Source organism: Marmota marmota, unplaced genomic scaffold (genome assembly GCF_001458135.2).
Source record: "Marmota marmota marmota unplaced genomic scaffold, marMar, whole genome shotgun sequence".
Classification (NCBI taxonomy): domain Eukaryota; kingdom Metazoa; phylum Chordata; class Mammalia; order Rodentia; family Sciuridae; genus Marmota; species Marmota marmota.
The window spans coordinates 22,310,230-22,318,349 of NW_026000240.1; the positions used below are offsets into that span (position 1 = coordinate 22,310,230).

Sequence of the window (8,120 nt, forward strand, 5' to 3'; positions counted from 1 at the left end):
AAAAAAAAAAAAAAAAAAAAAATGCAGTGGTTATCCTGGTATCAGAATAGCCTTTAAAACAAAAAATGAAAATTACTAGAGACAAAAGAGAATTTTATAATGATAAGAAAGTTAATCCATCAGGATTAAAAAACAATTTTATAATTGTATATGCATCCAATAACAGAGCCCCGAATACATGAAGCAAAATTGACAGAATTAAAAAGGAAAATAAGACAATTGAACAGGAATAGTTGAAGACTACAATATCCTATTGTCTTTCTTTTTTAAAAAATACTTTTTACAGCAGATGGACACGATATCTTTATTTTGTTTTTATGCAGTGGTAAGGATCGAACCCAGTGCCTCACACATGCTAGGCAACTGAGCTATATAACCCCAGCCCCCAATATCCTACTTTCAATAATGGTTAAAACAGTTAGACAAAAGATCAAAAAGTAAATAGAAAACTTAAAAAAACAATAAGAACTAACTATGTCTAATAGATAGTTATAGAAAATTCCATTCAACAACAGAACATATTTCTTTTCAGGTGTGCATGGAACCTTCTTTAGGTTAGACCATATGTGAGGCCATAATATAAGCCTTCCTAAATTTGAAAGGATAACATCATACAAGGTCTGTTCTCTAACCATGATGGAATGGAATTACAAGAAAATAACAGAAGAAAAGTTTGGAAGTTAAAAAGAGAGAGAGAGAGATTAATATGCTTCAAAATAACCAGTGGGTCAAAATTAGGAGCTACTTTGAAATGAATGAAAACGATGATACAATATATCAAAACTATGGGATGCAGGCAAAGCAGTTTTTATAACAAGGCTATATTAAGAATTTTTTCTTTTTTTTTTCCTTGGCAGTATTGGGAATTGAATCCAGGGTCACTACCACTGAGCTATGGCCCCACCCCTTTTTATTTTTTATTTTAAAGCAGGGTCTAGCCAAGTTAGTTGCTAAGGCTGGTGTTAAACTTTCAATCCTCCTGCCTCAGCCTCCCAAGTCGCTGGGATAATAGGAGTATACCACCACACCCATTTAAGAATATATTTAAAAAGAAAAAAAAATTAACTCCACCTAACTTTCTATGAAAAGATAAGCAAACTAAACCCAAAGCAAGAAAAGAAAAAATTAAGATTTAGAATGGAAATTAATAAAATACTTAACAAAAAAATGAAAAAAAATCATTAAAACCAGAAGTTGGTTCTTTGAAAAGACTAGCTACACAGACAAAAAAGAAAGCAAACCAAAATAAATAAAACCATGAATGAAAAAGGGGACATTAATAATTCTGATTTCACAAAATGCCTTAATGGGCAACACTATGAACAAGTTAGGTCACTATTAAAAAATGGAAATTTTCCTAGAAATATACAAACTACTCAAAAATAAAAAAATAAACAATCTGAATAAATCTTAGCAAGTAAAATGTTTGAATTAGTAAGTAACAGATTCTCACCTGGAAAATCCCAGGTCTAGATAGCTTCGTTGGTGAAATCTACCAAAAGCTTAAAGAAGAATTTTGACCAATTTTTCCAAAAATAGAAGAGAATGGAACACTTTTCAGCTCATTAGGCCAGTATTACCCTGACACCAAAATCAAAGACATCACAAAATTGCAGACCAATATCCCTTATGAATATAGATGCAAAAATCCTCAACAAAATTTTAGCAAGTCAAATCTAGCAACAAATAAAAACAATTATATATGACCAAGTAGAAGTTATTATAGGAATGCAAGGTTGATTTAGCATTTGAAAATTGACTAATGTAATATACCAAATTAATAGAATAAGGGACAGAAAATACATGAGCATGTCAGTAGATGTAGAAAACCCTACAAAGTAGGAATAAAGGGTGATTTATTAGGGCCGGCTGGGCATGGTGGCACACGCCTGTAATCCCAGCAGCTCCAGAGCTGAGATAAGAGGACCTGATTGAGAGTTCAAAGCCAGTCTCAGCAAAAGTGAAGTGCTAAGCAACTCAGTGAGATCTTGTCTCTAAATAAAATACGAAATAGGGCTGGGAGTGTGGCTCAGTGTCAAGTGCCCCTGAGTCCAATCCCTCGTACCAAAAAAAAAAAAAAAAGGGTGACTACTTCTACCTGATCTGTGGAGACCCTATAGCAAACACTATACTTAATGGTAAAAGACTGAGTGCTTTCCCTGTAAGTTCAGAAATGAGATAAGGATATCTATACTCATCACTTCTAATTAACATTTTACTGGAGGTTCTAAGCTGGAGCAGTTACACAGTTAAGCAATGAAATGAAATGCAGCTAGTTTGGAAAGGAAGGAGTGAAAGTATCTCTGTGATCCAGATGACATGATTGTCTATATAGGTAGTCTTAAGAAATCCCTGAGAAAATGATTACAACTAATAAGTTCAGCAGAGTTGCAGGGTATAAAATCGATATACAAAAATCAATTGCTATATACTAGCAATGAGTTAGAAATTCATTGAAATAAAGGAAACAGTTCTATTTATGATAGTGTCAAAAAGAATAAAATATGGGCTGGGCATGTAGCTCAGTTGGTAAAGTGCTTATCTCGAATGCGCAAGGCCATGGGTTCAATCCCCAGCACCACAAAAAAAAAAAAGGAACAAACTACCTAGGAATCCAGCTGGGTGCAGTGGTACACACCTGTAATTCCAGTAGCTCAGGAGGCTGAGACAGGAGGATTGCGAGTTCAACGCCAGCCTCAGCAAAAGCGAGGTGCTAAGCAACTCAGTGAGACCTTGTCTCTAAATAAAATACAAAAGAGGGCTGGGGATGTGGCTCAGTGGTCAAGAGTCCCTGAGTTCAATCCCTGATGCCCCCCAAAAAACAACAGCAACAACAACAAAAAACTTAGAAATCCATTTAACAAAAGTGCTGCAGAACTTGCAGAAACTACAAAATGTTGTTTGCTATCAATGGAGGCTGAAATAAAGGTAAAGATATCCTCTGGCTGGGGATGTAGCTCAGTTCGTAGTGTTTGCCTCACATGTACAACACCCTGGGTTCTATCCTCAGCATCATTAAAAAAAAAAAAAAAAAAAGATTACAGTGATCTTCAGTATTTTCCATACCAAAATCCATAGCTTTTTAAAAAAATTTTAGCACACAAGCTGATCCTAAAATTCATATAGAAATTTGAGAACCCATAATAGTAAAAACAATTTGAAAAAAGAAAGTGTTGGAATCACACTTCTTTATTTCATCATGTACTTATTTTACATTTTCCTAATTACTAACAAAGTTGATCATCTTGTCTTGCTAATTAGTGGTTACTTGTGCATCCTTTTGTGAAGCATCTGTTTAAGTCTTTTGTCCAGGAAAAAAATTAATAGATTTCGATTTTAGAGCAATTTTCGATTTATAGAAACATTGAACAGAAAGGACAGAGAGATCCCATGTGCTCCCACCCCAACACAGTTTCTTCTGTTTTTAGCATCTTACCTTAATGTGGCACATGTTACAGTTGTTGGACTACACGTTAAGAATCATATGCAATAGTTTTATTGCCCTAAAATTTCCCTCTGGTTCACCTATTCATTCCTTTCCTTAAATCCCTGAACCCTTGGCAACCCCTGATTTTTAAAATTATTTCTATAGTTTTGCCTTTTCCTAAATGTTATATAGTTGGAATCATACAGTACCTGGCCTTTTTATGTTGACTTCTTTCATTATCAATGTACATTTAAGGTGTTTCGTGTCTTTTTTTGTGGCTTGACAGCCCATTTCTTTTTTTTAATTTCTTTTTTATTTGTTCTAATTAGTTATACATGACAGTAGAATACATTTATGCACTTTGACATACATAAATGGAGCATAATTTCTCATTCTTTTGGTTATACATGTTGTAGACTTAACACTGGGCTGCAGTCATATGTACATAAGGCCCGTATTTTTCTTTTTTAAAAAAATTTTTTAGTTGTAGATGGACACAATACCTTTATTTTATTTATTCATTTTAAATGTGCTGGGATCGAATCCAATGCTTCACGCATGCTAAGCAAGTGCTCTACCTCTGAGCCACAACTCCAGCCCAGGCCCATTTCTTTTTTTCATTGAATAATATGCCATTGTTGAGATTTACCACAGTTTGTTTATTCAGTTCCTGTTGAAAAACACCTTGGTTGTTTCCAGTTTTTTGTAATTTTTGAATGTGTTAATCACCTTTCTGAAGCTGTGACAAAAAAACTGAGTAAAACAACTTTTTTAAAAGGACGAAAGATTTCTTTGGGATCAGTTTCAGAGGTTTTAGTCCAGATTCTTGGCCCCATTGCTGTGGGTCCATGGCAGAGTAAAACATCGTGGCAGGGAGCGCGTTGTGGAACAAAGCTGCTCACCTCTCTGTGGCCAGTGAGCTAAGAGAAAGAGCTTACTTGAATAAAAAACCCTTTCCCCAAACCCATTAAGCTATGAGTCTGTACATGGATTAATCCATTTATGAAGTCAGAGCCCTCATAGTCTACTCCTGCAGTCCCCACCTCTGAAGTCTGCTGCTTTGGGAACCAACCCTTGAACAGATAAGCTTTTGGGGGATGTTTAATGTCTAAACTATAATAATGAATAAAATTCTGTTTTGTATGTAGATTTTTTATGGACATAAATGTGTGCCTCATTGGGTAAATACTGAGGTGTGCAATTGTTCAATTGTGGTAAAACTCTATTTAGCTTTATAAAAAACTGCCATACTGTCTTCAAAAGTGGCTGTAGCATTTTGCACTCCCACCAACAGCAAATGAGAGTTACTGTGGCTACATATCCTCACTAACATTCAATGTTCGTGTTTTGTGTTGTAGGCATCCTAATAGGTGTGCAGCAGATTGTTGTTTTCATGGTGTGTGATAATATTGCATTGCTTTCATTTCCCCAATGGCATATGATATGCAGCATATTTTCATAATGAAATTGATCATCTGTATACCTTCTTTGGTGAGGCATATGTTCAGATATTTTGCCCACTCTTTAAATATTTAATTTGTAGATTTTTAATTTTTGATCAGTTTACAGAAAACTGAGTGGGTAACAGAGTTCCTATGTACCTCCACGAGTGTCTCCAATAATTAACATCTTGTATTAGGACAGCGTGCTTATTACAATTCATTAGCCAATACTGACATTTTGCTATTAACTGGAGTCTCGATATGTTATTAACTGAAGTCTATAGTTCACACTAGGATTTGCTCTTGTGTTATACACCTTTACAAATGTGTGACAATAACATGTGTATACCATTACAGTGTCATACCCAGTAATTTCACTGCACTACAAATTTCCTTCCTGGTCAACCTTCTCTGCAGTAAGCCTCCAGCTGTTCATCGGTTACAACTTAGATTTTTCTGTATCAGTTTTTTTTTTTTTAAACTCTGCCTTCTTTCAAGATTTTTCTCTTTGTCTTTGGTTTTCTACAGTATGAATGTGATATACTAGGTGTAGACTTCTTGGTATTCATACTGATTGGTGTTCTTTAAGCTTCCTGGATATATGATTTGGTATTTGTCATTGATTTTAGAAAATTCTGTCATGTTTTTACAGAAAACATTTCTTCTGTTCCTTTCTCTCCTCTGATATTCTCTTTATACGTGTCTTAGACTTCTTGTAATTGTCCCATGGTTCTCGGATATTCTTATTTATTTTTTTCCAATCTCTTTGCTTTTTAATTTTGGAAGTTTCTATTGACATATCTTCAAGGTCGCTGGTTTTCTTTCCAGTCCTCTGATGAGTTTCAAAGGCTTTCCTTATTTCTGTTAGTATTTTTTTTTTAAAGTTGTAGACAGACACAATACCTTAATTTTTTTCACTTAGTTTTTATGTGGTGCTGAGAGGATCACACCCAGTGCCTCACCCATGCTAGGTGAGGGCTCCACCAGTGAGCACAACCCCAGACCATCTGCTAGTGTTTTTGATTTCCGACATTTCCTTTTTCTTTCTTAGAGTTTCCTTATCTTTGTTTACATTACCCATCTGTTTTTTTCATTAGAGTCCTTAGCGTATTAGTCCTAGGCATTTTACCTTTTTTGATAATTCCAAAATCTCTGCCTTATTGCAATCTGGTTCTGATGCTTGCCTTGTCCCTCAGATCTTTCAGATTTTGTTCTGCTTTTCAGCTTGCCATTTGTTGTTTTTTTTGCTGAAAGCCAAATGTGATATTTAGGGTAAAGGGCTGGGGCTGGAGCTCAGTGGTAGAGCGCTCGCCTGGCATGTGTGAAGCACTGGGTTCAATCCTCAGGATCACGTAAAAACAAAATAAAGGTACTGTGTCCTCCTACAACTAAAATAAATAAATAAATAAGAAAAAAGAAATGAGGTAAATAGGCTTTCTTTCTTTTATTTGTTCTTTTTTAGATATATATAACAGTGTATTTTGGCATATATAAATAAACGGAGTATAACTTCCCAATCTTGTGGTTGAACATGATGTGGAGTTACACTGGTGGTTTATTCATGTTTGAGCATAGGAAAGTGATGTCCAATTCAGGCTACTGTCTTTCCTATTCCTCTCTCTCCTCCCTTCCCTTCATTCCCCTTTGTCTAATTAGTGAACTTCTATTCTCCCCACTCCACATTATTGTGGGTTAGCAGCCACATATCAGAGAGAACATTTGGCCGTTGGTGTTTGGGGATTGGCTTATTTTACTATGCATGATGGTCTCCAGTTCCATCTAGATAACTAGGCTTTCTGCATGAAGTTTTACATTCATCTATTCAGGAATTAGGCTATGGAGAACACCAAGGTAACTGTCAGGATGTGGAGAATTGAAGTCTATGAAGTTGATGTAGCTTGTGCCTGTGTTGTTATCCTGTAAATTTTGACATTGTGGAGTGACACAAACATGTCCAATCTACATTAATGGTATAGCTCACTCTAAACTTTTCCTTAGTGTTCTTGTTTTTATCTTCCTTTGCCTGTTTGGGTTTCCCTAGAGATGACTTTTTTTTTTTCTCTCTCTCTTTTTAATAATACTAGGGATTAAACCTAGGCCTTGCACTTGCTAGGAAATGCTCACCTTCAAGTTACAGCTTCAGCCCTTTTTTAAAAATTTGAGATAGGGTCAACCTAAGTTGCCCACACTGATCTCAAACTTGTGATCCTTCTGCTTCAGCCCCTGGGTAGCTGGGATTGTAGGTGTGTACCACCATGCCTAACTAGGGGCTTCTTAAATAAGGTCTGAGGCTTTCTGTTCTTTCAGTTACAATTCCCTGTTGTAATTCAGAACTCTGGTGATGTTGTAGTGAAGATTGTGGGGAGCAGAAGCATTCTATAATCTTGTGACTGGGTCTCAGTCTTTCAGTGAGCTTGTGTCCCTTCACAAATACATTTTCAGGTGAGCCAAGAAGGCAAGAGGGGCTGAAATTGAACATAGCTCTGTCCCTGCATCCATTAGGCTCCAATAAAACTGAAGTTGGTTAGGCTCTGGCAATTCAGCTTCCTGATTGCAGACCACTTTTAAGGAGTACGGAACACTTGGGGCTCATTTCCCAATTTTTACCTTTCCCTTTTCCCTGCAAGAAGCACACCCTCAGAGAGGGGACTCTGTATCTCTCAAGCTAGTTCATGGCAATTAATCTGGTACCATTTAAGTGTTCCTACCATGCTTCATGCAGTGGCACATACTTCTGGCAAGCTCTTATTCTCTGCATTCACCTGTGTCTTTGTACTTTTCTTTCTAAAAAAATTTTTTTAGCATTGGGGTTGTTGCTCATTTTTTAAAAAATATTTATTTTTTTAGTTATAGGTGGACACAGTTTTATTTTATTTATTTTCATGTGGTGCTGAGAATTGAACCCAGTGCCTCACATGTGCTAGGCAAGCGCTCTACCACTGAGCCACAACCCCAGCCTGATTAGAGTCTCCTTTCTACAATTAAAAACTGTGTTATTTCTTTTTTCCTTGCATATTCTCACACTTATGGATATTTTTGCTTGGTTATGTGTTATGAATGTTTTCTGTAAAAACATGACAGAATTTTCTAAAATCAATGACAAATACCAAATCATATATCCAGGAAGCTTAAAGAACACCAATCAGTATGAATACCAAGAAGTCTACACCTAGTATATCACATTCATACTGTAGAAAACCAAAGACAAAGAGAAAAATCTTGAAAGAAGGCAGAGTTTAAAAAAAAAAAAA

General features: G+C 35.9%; 1 protein-coding gene across 1 annotated transcript in view; it reads left to right on the forward strand.

The window, feature by feature from the left end:
* Gk5 (glycerol kinase 5) overlaps positions 1–8,120 on the forward strand; it is a 62,109-nt gene that overhangs the window by 17,489 nt on the left and 36,500 nt on the right. The gene's annotated exons all lie outside the window — the stretch shown is intronic.